We start from the raw sequence: 18853 nt of genomic DNA on the forward strand, positions 1-18853 counted from the left end.
CAAGTAACATATCAAGGGCTATACGATTCTGATTTAGTCATTTTAGGTTGTTCTGTCTTATCAATGCAAATTAAAATTGGAAAATAGGCATCAGTTCCAGAGAACCATGCCCACAGCATTAGGCCATAACAAAAGGTGTTATTTATGGTTACATTAGGTGGCCGGATATTACCTTCAGGAAGAACAAAAGTTAATTCGAGTTGATTTCCCATTCTACTCAATGTTACTCTCTTGCTAATGTAAACTGCCTCCCCACTGGAACCTGACGGCCAGTATCGGCCACTTTGGGTGGTAATGAAGGTGCTCCAGTCCAGTCGTAAAACACTACCTGTCAAATACCACCAGTACTTGACCCAAAGGCCCCCCTTCGTCGGCCCCCCACTACTAAATCCCTTCAAAGATTTAATGGGGAGTTTGACAGATGTATTTGTGTTAGGAGCAACGGTCAGGACAATTGAGTTATTATACGCCCAAGTCATTATCCTTGGAATTTTTAAGAGAAACAACATTTTTTTTATCACGATGTGTTGTATTCAAACTCACGTCAAGGGGTTTCATGAAAAACCAAAATGGCACAACAATTAATAAGAGAAAAATCGTCACAATGCAGCAATTAGTAGCAGAGTTCTTCATCGAAGCCATCTTGAGAAGAAGTTCTTTTGTCGAAGGAGAAGGATGTTTGTCAGTCGTTGGTCGATTTTTTTTTTTTTTAAGGCGTTGTCAGCCTTTTTCCGAACCCTGGCTCACTGCCAGAGATCGCAGGAACGGTCACGGGACTTCATTCCCAGTGTGACTCTATCCTTGTGGATTGATGAAAAGGGGCATGTGACTCAAATCACCATTTAGTGATTTCTCCCTTTCAAACAGCAGATTGACACTTGGTCAGCTTTGCCCATGGAAAAGGCACTCCAATGAATCTCCTCTCAGGACCTCCTCCGCGTGCAGCTTCCCTCCTTGGACAGCTTGTCAGGTAGACACTGGAAACGGCGTGTTTTGGATCCGTCAGATGGCTCCAACTGGTGTGGGCGTAGATCATCAAATGGTTGCCCTTGGTGGCAGCGTTGAACCAGAAACAGCCGGCCTTGTAGATGAGAGATGATACCGAGTAGCTCCTTTCCGATACAAGCGCACCGCACAGGATGTACGCTCCTTGACCTTAAATGGACCTAGCCAACGAGGACAAGACCATTTCCGTTTAGTTACTTTCAACCACACATATTCACAATCATTTATTTTTGAAGGAACTTCTGGTTGGTTATCTGTTAGCTTAGAGAATGTAGACACTATCTCTTTAATTACTGGGGGCCTCTCAACGAGTGACTCCCCAGCGGAACATTGGGGGTGGGAAATGGTCTGTTTTTATGACCCTCAAAAGGAGTCCAGCCTTTTTATATCTTATGAAGTTTTTGTTTTTTCAAATGGGTTCGTCTAATCCAATATTCCTAAGAAGCCCTTATAATAGTAGATAATGATTAATCAAATATTTTACCATGATATTTACTGTTGTAGATTTAGCATAAATGTGCTTTTTATCATACATCAAATTTCTGTATTTTTTACGCTGGTTTTTATTATAGCAGTGTAAATCATTTAAAAACAACATCATCTTAACCCAAAACTGCTCATGTCCGGCCGGGCCAAAAACAGTCTGAGAAGAGATTTATATATATTTATACCTTTAATAAACACTGCAGTCCTGCAGTTCATTTTTACAACTTGTCTCATAAAATAATGTCCACCAGGTGTCCCAATGTTCCTTACACACCTAAATGGCAAATTCCATGGGCTCTAGAAATTATACTTTTCAATTGTTTCTGAAATTGAATATACTTACCTTAATTTCACCATGAGTTGTCTTCGCCAGCACTTTTCCTCCCATGGTCAAAATCCGAACACCTCAATTCTCCATCTGTGAATTAATTCACTCACATACTATAGAAGTATCACCTCATTCAGACTAACTTATAGTCCTATATTGATTTAATTCAACATGAACTGTTTGTGTGCATACCTTCCTTCGTGACACACACAGACAGACCAGTAACTGACTCCCTCATCTGATAAAGATCAATTTTGATCAATTCAGACCTGAATGTAAAAACTGCAGCCGCTTACAAATTGCTGCTTCAAAAAGGGAAAAAAACTGACACCTTGTGTCCTGTTGATAATAAAAACCAAATTTGGGCAATTTGGCCAACACCAAGACTACAGGAGCAGATCCTGCTTAGTCTTGCAACAACAATTCCTAAAAACAAAAGCCCTTGAGGCGCAAATTTGAATCCTGTCCAGGCAACACAGAGTGAGGAAAAAACAAACTAACTATAAAAAAAGATAAAAGATCAAAATACCTACTTCAAATAAACCAAAAAGTAATCTTAAAATGCTAATTATCCTCCCCTCTTCTACAGAGTAGCGGGGCTTGTAAAACACAGCAGGCAACTTTGCAGATCATGACCCAATTAAAATCAGTGCTGCGACCTTAATCAAAAATTTAACTAGCAAATTCGCCGTAAGTGTTCCACATCTGAGTCCAATCCAGAAGCTAAAATTTAAAAGGAAAATGGGCAAAAAATTAGAAGACCAAATTCAACAAGCATCAAACAACGGAAAATATAGTATTAAAGATTAGAATAAATTTTATACTACCCTAATTCACATAAGCCGTTCTCAATTTCCGAAACTGCGTTGCTATAGATCACATCTCCTTTTCCGACACAGTACAGAGTGCAAACTGTACTCAAACAGACCAAAATATGACTCAAAGGCCGATCTCAGATGACTCGAACTTTGAGTCCACACTGGAGTTCATATTCCTTCCTGTCCTTGTTGATAGCAGTTTATGCAGGGCAAAGTTCAAAGCAGGCCTTAGCTGTCACTGGAGACCCCTGACAGTTTCATCAGGACGGCTGTGATGAGAGTTTGAGATGTCTGCTCAAAGAGTTGATGGACATTTTGCTCAGATAATTCATAAGAGTCATTGAACAGTCTCATGGCGAGCGGATTTGCAGTATACCATCCTTTTCGCAGTCCGTGTGATCACTTCCCCCCCCGAAAGTGACCATTGTTCAGTTCGCCGTCCACTCTGTGCCCAACAGCCAGGTTATTCCAGCACGTTGGAGACACCCAAGAACAACACCTCTCGTCAAAGATTGAACCTGCCCGAAACACTTATACACTTGGAACAGACAGAGGGAGTGTCAGTAAGGTGGGGCTTTAGGACCCAGATGCGGGAAGGCAGAGCAAGGAGGCAGAGGTGCAGTCCAAAAGAGGTTTTAATTTCAAATCAAAAAAAGCTAACTTCAAAGTACAAAACAAATGGAACTAACAAAACCTGAAGCAAAACATGAAAAAACAACTAAGGCGAGACTAACAACATGACATGGATCCGTATAAGGCAAAGAGGTCAGCGTGACGTGGCAAAAGACTTACGAACGTGGCAACAGCAAAAAATTAACCGACACAGACAGGGGGGAGACAACCGACTAAATACACCAACACTAATGACATGACAAGACACACCTGGCTGAGGGCACTAATTGGATGACACATGAGGGTAATGGGGAAAGGTGGACACAATCAAGGTTGACACAGACACCACACGAGGAAGGGCAAGTGACCAGAAACGAGAGGAGTCAGACTTTTCACACTAAAACAGGAAATGTCAAGACAAGGGGAAAACATGACAGGGAGTAAACAAGACTGAAAGTAAACATGACAGGGAGATGAGATCATAGCAAGAGATTTATATGCTTGTTATAATTAAAAATAATAATTTTCTCAAAAAATATGTATTTTGTAGTTTTATTTAAATGTGTTCTACACTATAGCAAGTAGTATTACTATATTTACGCATATGTCTGCCATAGACTTCTTCTTCATTACATGTTACCTCAAATTATGCTTAAAATGTGACAACTCCCAGTCGGCGCCCTCATGGGAAGTTCTCAAGTGTCAGGACTGACACACAAAATGGCCGACTTCAAATTCTGGAAAGGGACTCAGAGACAGAACAAAGGTTAAATCATTTCTACTCAAAAACAATACCAAACATACAGTTAAAGATTTTAAAGAAAAACAAATGAAATATCCATCCACACATTTCTTATTCACAATTACAGATTCAGTTAACTCCCAAACCACCCGGATAGCCTCCACTTTCCTTATCTAGGTCTCATTCAATTACTCAACAATTCTCTCAACTTTTTCAAACTTTTGGGGCACATACGCACACACATACCAACTAGAAAAATTCCCATTATAATCACACAATTGACCCTAGTCATTTTATAACAAAAACATTCCCTCCAAATCACACAAATCACACATGCTCCAGATTAGTATGCCATCTAGAACCAATAGACTGTGGAATCTCCGCATGCCGAGCCAACTCCAATCCGAAAACTTTTGCCTTATTTAATATATTTTCCGGGTCATGTCTCATTTCTAACAATTTTAAGATGGCGGAGATTTTAGCCTAGCATTCTCCATGCGTTCATCAAACACGTTGTCGTTAGCCGAGCCATGGCTAGCGGACTCGCTCAACACAGCTTTACGAGCAACTTTCACAGAGCTGCCCAAAGCAAGCATTCTAGCGTTAACCAACATTTGGTCCACGACCTTACATTGTCGTCTCACTTTTCTCCATTTGAAGAAAATATAGATGTGTTTTTCACGGAGTCAATCAGCATCTGGCGCTGTTTTACACAAGCAAGCTCTACAGACTTCATTAATGCAATCAGACATGTCTCAGATTTTAACGGTGGGAACCAACCTTTATCACAATTAGTCCGCATCCATTCATTTAAAAGATTTTTCATCTTCTGCCGTCGCCGTGGTGGCAGCGCTTCAGCCATGACAAGTGTTGCGGCCGTGACTTGTTCGCTTAGCGACAAGCTTTGAGTATGGACCGGAAGTTTATGCAAATCAAACCACCCTGAGTCTCGGTCAAAAATGTCGTCCATTATATGTAGTAATTTAGTCGTTATAATATTTATAAAGTCAGTGACATCTCACTTATGATACTACAATACAACAGATCAAAACTATTCTCATTAATCCCCCCCAAAAATTATTATATATATATTTTTTTTTTTTTTGGAAAAAGAAAAAGAAAAAGAAAAAACGAAACAGAAATTAAATATCTTTTTGCGCGACTTAATAAATACTTATCCGGATCTTCGCGGGCGGCTTCTTCACAGCTCTCGCTTCCAATGTGAATGAAATCACATGAGCGGCTTCTTCATAGCTCTCACTTCCAATGTGAATATCACACGAGCGGCTTAATTCGACACAACACACACACCCCGAGGAATTATGTCCCACGGTTTTTAATAATTACCCACAGCACACACACCGTGTGAATGGTACCACACGGGCGGCTTATCCTCTCCGCTCACTCCGTAAAATTATTCGGAGGGCTTATTCATACCAAAATAAAAATAAAAACAAGACAGCCTATTCCACCGCGGAACCAATCTCATATGCCGTTTCCGAACGGCGGAGCGCTCCCACTTGACGTCACTTCCGTATTCAACGGGCCAACCCATGCATGGTTCAATGTCGTAGTAATTTTCAAAATCGAGGACTTTCGCGTCCCTCCGTAACAAATACGACTTTAAAACCCCCTAACTTGTTCACAGATCTCAAATACAATTTGGTACGGACGTAATGCAGCTCTGAGTAATCCCAAACAAACAGAATTTCTCTACGTGGATAATTTGTCCACTCACCTTGTTAATATTTGCGCATTTAGAAATTCAGTTGTCCAAGATCATCACAGCTGTTGCAAAAACGTCCCAATTTGTTGCCGTCGGAGGTCACCATTTGAAGGTATTATTTGATTACTATATTAAGTGTAATCTTTGCGTGTTCAAAAATAATTGAAAAATGAGATCTGATGAAGAAGCTTCTTTTGCAAAAGATTTATTTTAGGAGCTCCTAAAAGACACAAGACATGCTTACATTCAAAGGTGATGTTAAGCCTCGAGTGTGTCAATATGAAAACACACAGTCGCTTTATAGATGAAAAAAGCATACTCCTCCTCTGAGGCTGGATAAAGGGTTAGTAATTATAATAGACAGACAAGTGATTTACTGACATGTTTACTCCAGTTCCGTCCAAAGCCGGAAATATATGATTAGACAGGTACTACCATGCGACCTAGACTCCCTCAGACCCACAGTGTTATCACCATGAGAACTTGAGAACATGCCTCCCATGTGCATTCCTATCTCACCAGCTGGAAGGGAGTGAAAAGTGTTATTCATTACAATACAGTTAATATGTCCAATATATTTCACACAAACATTATCACAGTTATATGGCATCTATATACTATAAGTAGATTCATAAACAGTAAAAATATGCATAGAAAATGTTAAATGTCTTCACTATACGAGATGTTTTTACAGAACTTCCTAAAGCTAGCATTCTAGCATTACTCATCATCTTGTCAACAAGTTTTCGATCATTTCTGGCCTTTCTCCCACTCGAAGAAATTACAGATTTCTTACAGATCTCGTACCAGTTCATCTAGCTCATGACGTTTTTTCACACACGCAAGTTCAACGTTCTTCATCAAAGAGATTAGACATATTTCAGATTGTAACGGCGGAAAATAACCTTTTCCACAGCATTCGTGCATCCAGTCGTGCAGTTCTTTCTTTATTTTACATCTTTGTTTAGTAGGTAAAACCCCAATAGCGACTGCACATGCGTTGCCAACTTGTTTGACCAGCGTAATCCCGTCCAAATTCAACGGAAGTTCATTTGGGTCAAACCATTCTGTTTCGCGTTCGAATAGAGCATCCATGTTTCCTCTTAATTCTTAACTACCGTATTTTGTAGCTTATTATATTATATTATATTATATTGTAGATTATCGTAGTTAAGTTGTATTAATATTTATAAATGCAGTGATGTCTCACTTATAACAAAATTAGTTAACAAAATATCTCATCGCGGTACCTTTAAAAGAACTGTGACAAATTTTATACACACAAGACATACAGACATACAAACTTATATAAAAATTCGGATGACTGTTTCTTCTTTCAACTGAACAGTCCTGTCTAAGAATTTTAAAATCAATTATCCAAAGACCTCTCGATTGATCTCAAAGCGGCGTATCAACTCCGCTTTATGTCAACCTGACTACCAACGCTGAATAAATAAATGTTCAAGGATCTTTACGAACTCAATCAGGGCAGTACTATTCCGCTGTATCAGTCGTAGTATTTCCGAAATTCTATCCAAGAACCTCTCGTTTGCGTCTAACAAACTGCGTTCCTTGCACAAAGACTTCTAAGAACCAATCATCTAAGTGCCTCTCACCTGCGTGAACAAGGCTGTTTTCCACTTCAGCATCTATTTTATGCAAGGAATTTATGTCAATTTCCCAAGCATCTCTCGTCTTGTAAGAACACAAAATGTCCCTCAAAACTGACTACCAAAACAAAGCAATTGCGTACAATTCAACGTGACAGCATTTTCATAAATATTGCTCGTCACCACATATGTGTATACTTCAAATACCGTAGGAAAATCCACAATCATGGACTCCATACAACCAAACAACTTAAACTTATACCTCTGTTCACACAAATCCCACCTTCGATTTAGTTACAAAGCGTATGTCGGCCAGAACGTTCCCAAACAGAAAGAATTCCTTAAACGTGGATAATTTGTCCACTTACCTCAATTAATATGGCGCCAGGAATTCAAACTGTCCGCGAACGCCACAACCGTCAAACGTCTTTGTCGCCAGGTCTCACCATCTGAAGAAGGTATATTAAAAATCCATACTTTTGCGTGTCCAATAAATCAAATTATGGGATAAGAAATGAACAGAGTTCCTGCGCAGGATGATTTATTCCGGAGATTTCCGTTACATCATTGAATCAAACTCAAACAGTTTCAGATCAATAATGCCCGCCTTCTCTCGAAGAGCCCACACTTTATTACAATCAAATTGCAAGAACAGTGTCTCCAACTCCGCCCCTCATGAATAAGTAAATGTGTTATATAATGGAAAAATACAGGTTGAAAAAGAATTCTCAGCACACAGATACAGCTGTATTCGTCTCTAGTCAAAATATACTTTCAAGGCACTTCTCAGTACTTTCTCCCATAACAAAATCTCACAAACAAGTTGAACTCAACAGCTCCTAATGTAACATAGTTATATGAGTGTGCGCTCTCTCTCACGAACAGAAATGTGTTTTCGCACAGAGAAGGAACTTCTAGACCAAACAATGTGTCCCACCTTAAGGTCAAATTATACTGAGTTCAAAACTACTTTACCTACTTCACATCTATAAAACATTTCAACATGGTTAATATAAAGAATTAAAATGTTAATCATGTATAACAATGGTTAATATATGAAATAAAGTATTAAAAATGTTAATAATGTATAACAACAGCTGCGCACAATGTCCCGTGGTTGTCCTCTTATCAAGATAGTACATACAATCTCCTCTGCAGGTAGTTTTTGCTTCCACGTAGTGCTCAACTGCTTTTATAAAGAAGTTTGAACTGTAGAGGGTCACCATCGTAAATTGGAAAATCTCTGTGAGGTCGTAACTGAGAAGTTTGCATTTTAACAAGTGTTGTTAAATCATTTTGTTGTTGCAATATACTGTAAAGGTCTCCTACTGGAGGTTGCTTGCTTTGGGTAGCCAGAACTTTAGGCAACTGAGGATGAGGAAGTAGAGAACCTGGGGTGACTGGTGCATTGCTATGTGACACAAGAGGTCTCAAAGTTGTGTCGAGTAGGCATACTATTGGGTCCAACTGCTGTGATTGCTGAGGCACAAATTGTGAAGCATTTGGATTGAGCAAAGAACCCGGATCCAACTTGGGTCTAACTGCTTTCCTGTAATACAATTCCATACCATCAGAATGCTTGGATGTAATGCTGCTTTTACTGCTGTTGTTGGCTTGTAGCACTGCAAGTTTAGCAGTGGCAGCATCAATTTCAGTGTCCAGTTCAAGCTGTTCCTTCTTTCTCTGTAGAATATATTCTTGATCCTCCAGCGCATGCCTTTCTTTTAATGAGGCAGCAAGTGCCAAAAATGCAGCCTTTTCCGCCTCTTCTCTATTCTCTCGGAAGCTGTAGAAGATTTGCCAGTAGAGGAGGGGCTGGTTTACCTTTAGGATAAGTTGTTTTGAGCTTCCTCTTAGTTTGTATGTTCGTTATCTCTTTCATCATGGACTTCAGCCTTAATTTCTGTTTCACTGTTGCTCACAGCGACTGTTTCACTATTTTTGTCATTGATATCAACTTCACTTGGAACGTACTCATCTTTTTGTTCAATATCATAAGTCACAGTGGCTGGACAACTTGGATTTTCAGCCAACCACATCATTGTACCCTCAATACATTCATTAACATTTAACATTTTAGCTTGAAACCACACATCATGCTTTTTTTTGCATCATGTTCGGGCAAAAGATTCAGTAAATGTATATTCACCTTATGTGTTTCTTCTAACAAAACCACCAACTTGTTAAATTCACCTTTAACATCATTTACTTCTGAATCTCCCATCAATATAACAAGATTTTGTTTGATCTTTTACAGTTCATTTAGTTTAGCCTTTCTTTCTTGTTCTAAGTACCTGATTTTCTCCAATAAAACTTGGTGTTAATTTCACCTCACGCTTTTCCCTTTCTGCCATGTCGGCCAAAAGTCTATGTTTGTTTATTGGTCCGTGAGGTGAGATTTTCGTATCGACGCGAAACGCGAACCTTGACGAGCAAAGTTTGTTCAAAGCAATTGCAAGTCAGCTACCATTACATTGGATTTACGCATACCGTACCATTTGTGTACACAATACAATGGCCATTGCTTTGACATCAGAGCTGAATCATCCTACCCCAATGGTGCGTTGGCCGGCATTTGAAGATCCGCCTTTAAGTGGTGTTGGCGGCTCCAAAAGCCTGTGATAGATATTATAACATTTTTAATACTTCATTTCATTTTATTAACCATTGTTACACATTATTAACATTTTAATTCTTTATATTAACCTTGTCGAGATGTTTTGTGTCCTGTGCAGAGCAGATGGTGTTGATTTCGGTATAATCTGACCTTAAGGTGGGACATACTATTTAGTCTAAAAAAGTTCCTTCTCAGCGTTTTGTGCGAAAACACATTTAGTCCTTGAACAGAATTTGTCTCAACACACACCCACCTGACCTTGTTTTCGCTACTGCTCATGGAAAAGTACCCAGAGATATGTTTTGTCTACAAATAAAAGAGAGGAGGTCTTTTAACTATAAGAAGCCATTGTACACGCGGAAGAGACACATTTTGACGCTCTGAATCCCACCTGTTTAAGTGATGAATTAGAGGCTGTTTGAGTGTCCAGAGATCTCTGTTAGATAAAATCATTTTTGCAAAGGTGTTTTTTCTTGCATTATATCTGTCTTCAAGTTTTGGAACTGAAGGAATATTTTGATTACTATATTAAGTGTAATCTTTGCGTGTCCAAATAATTGTATTCAGGATCTGATGAAGAAGGTTCCTTGCAAGGATTTATTTAGAAGCTTCTAAAGACACAGTTAGGACACCCACATCTGAATGCGAAGTGGACCCCCCAAGTGTGTAACAGTCTACAGAACATCCACTCATTTATAACCAAAGGATAAAAGGATCCTCCTCCCGGCTCTTGATTGAACAAAGGACAGACATGTCATCTCCTAGATTGAACAAAGGTGTAATGTTGATGGTAAACAGACATCTTTATACAGTTCCCCTTCTTGATTGGGGAAACAGATGTAATCAAGATCTGACCCCAGACCTTCAGTCCCTAATGACAAGAGACTCTGACAACATCATGCACATTCCCCCTCCAACAGCATTGAGGGTACGAAGATCAAATAAAGTTCACAAAATCACCATCCCACTGTATTCTTTTAAACACTCATGATTATATCACATTGATATGCCTATAAGTAAATTCAAAAACAGTAAAACATCAAATTGAAAATGTTAAATGTCTTCAGAACACGCAAAGAGGACAAATACTTGTAATCCTCTTTCACCTGCCACGTTGTGCGGTCTCCAAGCGGCTTCAATAAACGGCTGGGATGCAACTTCCAGCGGGATGCATGGTGTTCACAGGGCTACAATAGCCCGCTGCTGTGCAGCTCCTTCCACGCCGTGCGATGTGCGGGAGGCTGGGGGCTCCAATAGCCCGCTACATGTAGCACCAAGCACGCCTCGGCGTCCCGTTGGCTCAAGTAGCCAGCTGGGATGAAACTTCAAGCTGTGCGCACGGCCTCCCAAAAGGCTCCAATAGCCCCCAGTGATTCACTCAAAGCACGCCGCGGTGTCCGGATGGCTACAGTAGCTGGCTGGGAAGCAGCGTCAAGCTGCACGGCGTTCCAAAGGCTCCAATAGCCGGTGTGAACAGCATACTTTCTGTGCAACAAGTCAGAGTTTGCTCCAAAAGAAAAAGAACGAAATCATTTTCGAACTAAATGTAGGGGATTGTCCACCACCACTTGTCTGCTACACTTGTGGTTACTGATTGTTAATTTTGACATTCTTGTATAATAAGGCGAAAGAAAGAAAATAAATTAAAACCCAGGAAAGGGTAATTAATTGGAAAGATGCCTGACATATAAATCTTAATTTACAACAACATAACTCTCATAGTAACAACATAAAACACCCAAAATACAACAAACACCCGTCGGAAATTGTTTCTTTCCCCAATCAGTGACACCTGTCTCCCAGTGGAACCCTAATTAAGTAGTCTCTGGCCACCTGCTCATTGCTCAGGCAAACAAACAAAAACACACTGCCCTTCAGTGGTTAGAGGCGAATACAAATCAAACAAGGGGCTCCTACGGCAGTCAAAAATGTTTTTTCTCCCCCATTTTGGCCGAGTGTAACCATTAAAAAAGTCAACTGAGGTCCTCCTCTCAGCTTATGGCCATACTACCCTGAGAATGCCAGATCTCTGAAGCTAAGCAGGGTTTAACCTGGTTAATACTTGGATGAGAGACCGCCTGGGAATACCAGGTGCTGTAAGCTTTTGCACCTCCATCACAAAAGTAAACTTTCACTAAAGACGTCAAGTACATAAGCTGCTTGCCAGCAGACAACCACACTGTAAACTGTCAGGATGAGCGCTGAACATGCAGTCAAAATGTTTTTTTTCTCCCTTATTTTGGCCAAGTGTAACCTTTAAAAAGAGTCAACTGTGGGCCTCCTCTCGGCTTACGGCCATACTATCCTGATAATGCCCGACCTCGGAAGTGAAATGTATCTTCTGCCCAGATTTAGTCATAACTGTTTTAATTTCCTCATATCCTCAGTAGAGCTTTGTTCTGCGGATGTATCCTTGTGAGTGAGGATCTCGGTCCGTTTGTCCTGGCATGCACACAGGCCACTGGTTGGAAACATTTATTTCACTCTTAATTGCTCTATTTCCCGTTACTTGATGCTTATTGGATTTAATCAAATACATTTTTACCCACTTCTGTTTTGGAGCACCAGCTTCTGGATAGGCACCATGGACGTGAAACAACCGACAGCGATTTTGCTGGTTACCTTCTTGATTTCTTTTCCACATCACTGTGGTCCATGGATCCCACTGATGTTGGTCTCTGTAACGTCTCACCTGTTGTGTTTCAGATGAAACCAGGACAAATATATGTTCCCCAATACTCTGTAAAAGAGGCTGGGATCATTGGCATTTTGGAAACAATTGACGGTTTGCTCAAAGCAGGAGTATTGTGTGAAATTCCCGGCTCTGATCATAACACGCCTATTTTGCCCGTTGAGAAGAAAGATACTGGAAAGTTTCGCATGGTCCATGACCTGCGAGCGATTAATGCGGCCGTCTTAACTCCTACTTTGTCTGTCCCGAACCCTCACGCGGCATTGTCCTAAATTACATCAACCCACACTCATTTCACTTACATTGACCTGGCTAATGCTTTCTTTTGCATTCCACTCCATCCTTCAATGAAGCAATTTTTTGCTTTCATTTGGAATGGTGTTTGCTACTCCTACAATCGCCTGCCTCAAGGCTTTGTCCTTTCTCCTGGACTCTTCAACGACTGTCTTAGCCAGTTGCTGTCTCCATTTGAACTGCCCCCTGGTGTTCTCCTGGTGCAGTATGTGGATGACCTCTTGTTGGCAGCTCCATCTGAAACTTCTTGTCTTGAAGCCACCAGGTCTTTGCTCTTCATCTCCTTGAAACAGCATCTTTCCACTGCTGCAGCTCTTGCGATTCCTGATTACAGTTGCATGTTCTATCTTGACGTGTCTGAAAAGGTCAGCAATGTTTCTGCTGCCCTTTATCAGAAGGAAGGGAAGTCGACAAGTTTGTCTGTATGCATCAACTCAATTGGAAAAATACGAGCAAAGACACCCAATTTGCAACACCTATTGACAACACAGACTTGATCCTTTTCACAGATGGATGTTGCTTCAGAGGCAATGATGGCCTACAATCAGTAACAGTAACCCAACCCACAGAAACAGGTTTCGAAGAAGTCCAAGCAGAAAGAATTTTAGGCTCTCAGTCAGCACAAAGAGCTGAAATTTTGGCATTCACAGCAGCTCTCAGATTGGCAGAAAACTAGTCAGGAAATATTTACACAGATTCGGCGTATGCACACATGACAGTTCATGTTGCATTAAAAAAATGGTAGCAAAACTATTTTTAAACTGCAACCGGTACACCCATTAAACATCAGGATGAAATTCTTAAATTGCGAGATGCTTTAATGCTCACAACAGCGGTGGCAGTAATAAAATGTAAAGGTCACTCTCGAACTAATGATTTTGTATCAGCAGGAAACGAATCAGCAGATCGAGCAGCAAAAAACCTACACTCCAAATAACTGTAAGTGAGTCTGAATGTGACAATCCACAGGAGGTGATAGTAGAAACAGCTAAGTTGTGGCAGGAGTTAGCCAGTCCAGAGGAAAAAAGTGTGTGGATGTCCAAAGGGGGACAAAAAGATGAGGATGGCATATGGCGAAAAAAGGTAAATGTATTCCATCTCAGAAACAATTGAAAAATCTAATTTCTGAAGCCCATGGAACATGCCATGTAGGTGTGGAAGAAACACTGAGACGACTCCACTCCTGGTGGCATCCTTTCATGAGTCAAATTGTTAAAAGGGAACTGCAGGACGAGAATGGTCTGAGCCCAGGTGGACAGGACGCCACAAGGTGACGGGGAGGACATCTTCTGCAGTTCGCCTGCATGGAAAAGTTGATACGTGGTATCACATCTCCTCTACCCGACCGCCATTGTCTCTGCATCAGGGAATCACCCAACAACAACCAAGAAGCAAACTGGCTCCCACTGACATCGTTCTATTATAGGATGAGTTCACGGTATACGGGCAGAATAATCCCGGTCACTCATCCTGGGACCAGGCAATCTACGCTAAGGTCCTGAAGAAGCTGACAGCGCCCTCCAGCAGCAACCCAAGAACATCATCTCGAAATGGCTTTGAAGTGGGAACGCATCTCCATATACCTGCTACATCACGACACTCTTTCTCATATTGACTTTTATGCGAATCTGGTATGTCTGGAAGCCCCTCAGTTCAACCTTGAACGTAACCACAACACATCGTACTAAGCGAAGTATTGATTCTCCACAAACTCCCTGGCACCCCATGGACAGGGGACATTCCTTCACTATCAACATGTGGTACACATATGCTTACTCCACTGCAAAATCTTTCAATGAATCAAATTGTTCTTTAATACCACATACTGCTAAACAACCATCTCTCACTGCTAAAGGGATGTTTCATTGTTGCGTGCTTTTGCTTCTTATTCTACTGATAAAATGATAATGTCCAATTTTTCCACACAACTCTTGCTCAATGTTGCGCCATCTTTTTTTAGATTTTGTTCATTTCATGTCTCGAACTCTTTCCAGTCCGAAAGGGGGATTGAAATGTATCATCTATCCAGATTTAGTCATAACTGTTTTAATCTCCTCATTTCCTCAGTAGAGCTTTGTTCTGCGGCTGTATCCTTGCGAGTGTTATCGCAATTTCTGCCAGGTGCAGTAATGACTGAATAACCTCCTCTATTCCTCAAATGGGCTTTGTTCGGTGTCTGAATAGTGTCCTTGAATGTTATCGTGTAGGTCCGGTTAACTTTGTGAGCTGTTTACTGGAAACTGTGTGGTACCGCCCTTCAAGATAGTAGTATAAGAATATTTTAAGTCCTCTGTAATCTTCGCACTTGTGAGAGGCTACAGCCATTGTCTGTAACTCACTTGTGCCCGGAATATTCTGTAGAAATAAAGGCTTTGAAGGAACTGTTCATCGATCTCCAACCTGTATTAAAAAAATAATAATTCTCACTACCCAAAAGAAAACGAGCACGCGGAGGAAAAGATCTACTCCACAACAGAAGCTAACCAGGGTTGGGCTTGGTTAGTACTCGGATGGGAGACCGCCTGGGAATACAAGGTGCTGTAAGCTTTTGCACCTCAATCGCAAAAGTAAACTTTCACAAAAGACATCAAGTACATAAACTGCTTGCCAGCAGACACCCGCACGGTAAACTGTCAGGATGAGAGCTGAACATGGAGTCAAAATGTTTTTTTCTCCCCCATTTTGGCCGAGTATAACCTTTAAAAGAGTCAATTGTGTGCTTTTTCTCGGCTTACAGCCATACTACCCTAAGAACGCCCAATCTCGGAAGCTAAGCAGGGTTGGGCCTGGTTAGTACTTGCATGGAAGACTGCCTGGTAATACCTGGTGCTATAAGCTTTCGCACCTTCATCGCAAAAGTAAACTTTTACAAAAGACGTCATGTACACTAGCTACTCGCCAGCAGACAGCCGCACGCTAAACTGACAGGTTGAGAGCTGAAAATGCAGTCAAAATGTTTTTTCCGTCCTAATTTTGGACGAGTGTAACCTTTAAAAGAGTCAACTGTGGGCCTCCTTTCGGCTTATGGCCATACTACGCTGAGAACGCCCGAACTCATCCGATCTCTGAAGCTAACCAGGGTCGGACTTGGTTACTACTTGGATTGGAGACTGCCTGGGAATACGAGGTGCTGTAAGCTTTTGCACCTCCATCGCAAAAGTAAACTTTCACAAAAGACGTCAAGTACATAAGCTGCTTGCCAGCAGACAACCGCACGCTAAACTGTCAGGATGAGAGCTAAACATGCAGTCAAAATGTTTTTTTCTCCCCCATTTTGGTCGAGTGTAACCTTTAAAAGAGTCAACTGTGGGCCTCCTCTCAGGTTATGGCCATACTAACCTGAGAAGCCCGACCTCGGAAGCTAACCAGGGTCATTCCTGGTTAGTAGTTGGATGGGAGACCGCCTGGGAATACCAAGTGCTGTAAACTTTTGCACCTCCATCTCAAAAGTAAACTTTCACAAAAGACGCCAAGTACATAAACTGCTTGCCAGCAGACAGCCACACTGTAAACTGTCAGGATGAGCGCTGAACATGCAGTCAAAATGTTTTTTTTCTCCCTTATTTTGGCCAAGTGTAACCTTTAAAAAAAGAGTCAACTGTGGGCCTCCTCTCGGCTTACGGCCCCTTGGGGCGTGATAGAGGCTAATTATTTGTCCTCTTTTGCGTGTTCCAAAAAATTGAAGATAGACTTCTTGTGAGAAAAACTCCTTGCAAGGATGATTTATTACAGAGAATCTCCGGTCACACAACACTGAACATCACGTAAAAGGTGGAATTCCAGGGTGCGCGTGCCCCCCTCTTTTGCGGAATACAGCTTTTATAGAATCCAAATCAGTAGGAGAACACCTATTTCTCCTCCCATCATGAATAAGTAAAACAGATTGGTTCTCACACAATATGTTACATAATGGAATTTTTGTACACAGTTCGCAGCTGTGTTGTCTTTTAGACAAAATTTACTCTCAGGGTACTTTTCGTACTTTTTTCCCAAAACAATATCTCACAAACAAATTGAACTGGATTTAGAGTGGCTGTGAGTGATGGTGCGAACAGAGAATGTGTGTGTGTGTGTGTGTGTGTGTGTGTGTGTGTGTGTGTGTGCGTTTGTGTTTGCCTTTGTGTATTATGAGGACATTTCACCTGAATACATGCCGTGCTGCGAGGACATTTTGAATTATGAGGACACAGCCCATGTCCTCATAATTATTTCAATGCAGAAGTGCTTCTAGGGCTGTAGAAGGCTTAAATCCAAAGTTTTAGCCAATGTCCTTGTAAAGCATAATTACGTGAATTTGTGTATTTTTGTGTATTTGATGGCGCCCCCTGTAGGAAGGTCCTTGTAATGCACCACTTCATGAATAATTCACACCAATGTATATTTCACAGCATTTGATTGGCTGACCATCACCTGTCCTCACAATTACGCACGTCTCCATAATTCAGTTTTTTCTCAAAATGCTGTGTATTGTGAATGTTTGTCTGTAGACGCAGAGCCTTTTTTTTTTTTTTTGCAGCCATCATTTCCTAAGTAAATAATTAAATAATGAAATACCCTATGATATTTAATTATATATTTCAGTATTTAATTCTTTCAGTGGTTGTTTATTTAAAAATGTACAATGGTTAACAGCAGAGACAGAGAAACTGTCAGTGCCGTACATTAATTCATCATTTAACATCCCACCCTGCCTTTACAGTATAACATCTTTCTGTACACCAGTGGCCAAATGTTTTGAGAATGACATTGATTTTCTAAGAATCTGCAGTGCTGACTTATTATTGTTTTTTTATGATGGCAATTTGCATGTACATGTACTCCAGAATATTATAGTGATTAGATGAATTGCAAAGTCCCTATTTGCCATGAAAATTAAAGTAATTTCCTTTAGTGACCTTACAAACTTTAAGTGAAGAAGGCTTCAGGGCACCCAAGACAATCCAGCAAAAGCCAGGACTATCTCCCAAAGTTGATTCAGCTGCAGGGATAAGGACATCACCACCAGTGTAGAGCTTGCTCAGCAATGGCAGTAAGCAGGTATAAGTCCATCTACACTCATGGTGAGGGAGTAAGACTTTTGGAGGATGGCCTGGTGTGACCAGTGAAAAAGGGATTCCATAAACATAGACCAAAATAAGGAAAAAAGAGTTACAGTTATTTTCTCTGATTAACCCCCTTTCCAACTGTTTGGGGCATCCGGAAAAATGCTTGTCTGGAGAAGAAAAGATGAGCGCTACCATCAGTCCTGCTTCATGCCAACAGTAAAGCATCATGTGACCATTCATTTGCAGGGTTGCTTCTAAGCCAAGTTACTGGGCTCGCTCACAATTTTGCCAAAAAACACATGCGTCCATTACTAAAGTATAGTACCAAAACATCCTCGGACAGCAACTGTGTGACAGCAGCAAGGTTATTTTATTTACTAAAGCAAAAAAACATTTTCGTTAATGAAAAAAATAATAATAACTTTTAAAAAAAGCAAACTGAAATCACATTAAACGATTACAAAATTATCTATAATTCTAGCAATAATATCCTTTGTTTTCGTCTGTGGTAATTAATTTAGTATATGAGCCTTTCGGGTTAATTTTAAATGTGATCTATTTTTTTTTTAATTGACACTGTAAATCATAGAACAATAGCCACTCTTATCAACAAAGTTCATAATCCAACACTGAACCAATTTGTTGATTTAAATGTGATTTATTATATTGCCCGGAGTACGGAAGTGACGTCATCTAGCAGCCCCGATAGAGAACCGCCCCCGGCTCTAATTACTTCACGAGACGTGATGGCAGTGTAGCTGTGCTAATGAGGTAGGTTTGAAGCTCGAATTTTTCCTCCAGAAACTTGTTTATTTTAATGTTGGTCGCTTGTGTACATTGCTGAAAATGATTTATAATGCAAGTCCAGTGTAAGTGCA

General features: G+C 40.7%; 2 pseudogenes; both read left to right on the top strand.

Moving 5' to 3' along the window:
• Positions 1-11938: 11938 nt before the first annotated feature.
• On the top strand, positions 11939-12047 carry LOC144047441 (5S ribosomal RNA; annotated as a pseudogene).
• Positions 12048-15950: 3903 nt separating this feature from the next.
• Positions 15951-16069, top strand: LOC144047397 (5S ribosomal RNA; annotated as a pseudogene).
• The last annotated feature ends 2784 nt before the right edge of the window (positions 16070-18853 follow it).

This window comes from Vanacampus margaritifer, chromosome 2, assembly GCF_051991255.1.
Source record: "Vanacampus margaritifer isolate UIUO_Vmar chromosome 2, RoL_Vmar_1.0, whole genome shotgun sequence".
Classification (NCBI taxonomy): Eukaryota; Metazoa; Chordata; class Actinopteri; order Syngnathiformes; family Syngnathidae; genus Vanacampus; species Vanacampus margaritifer.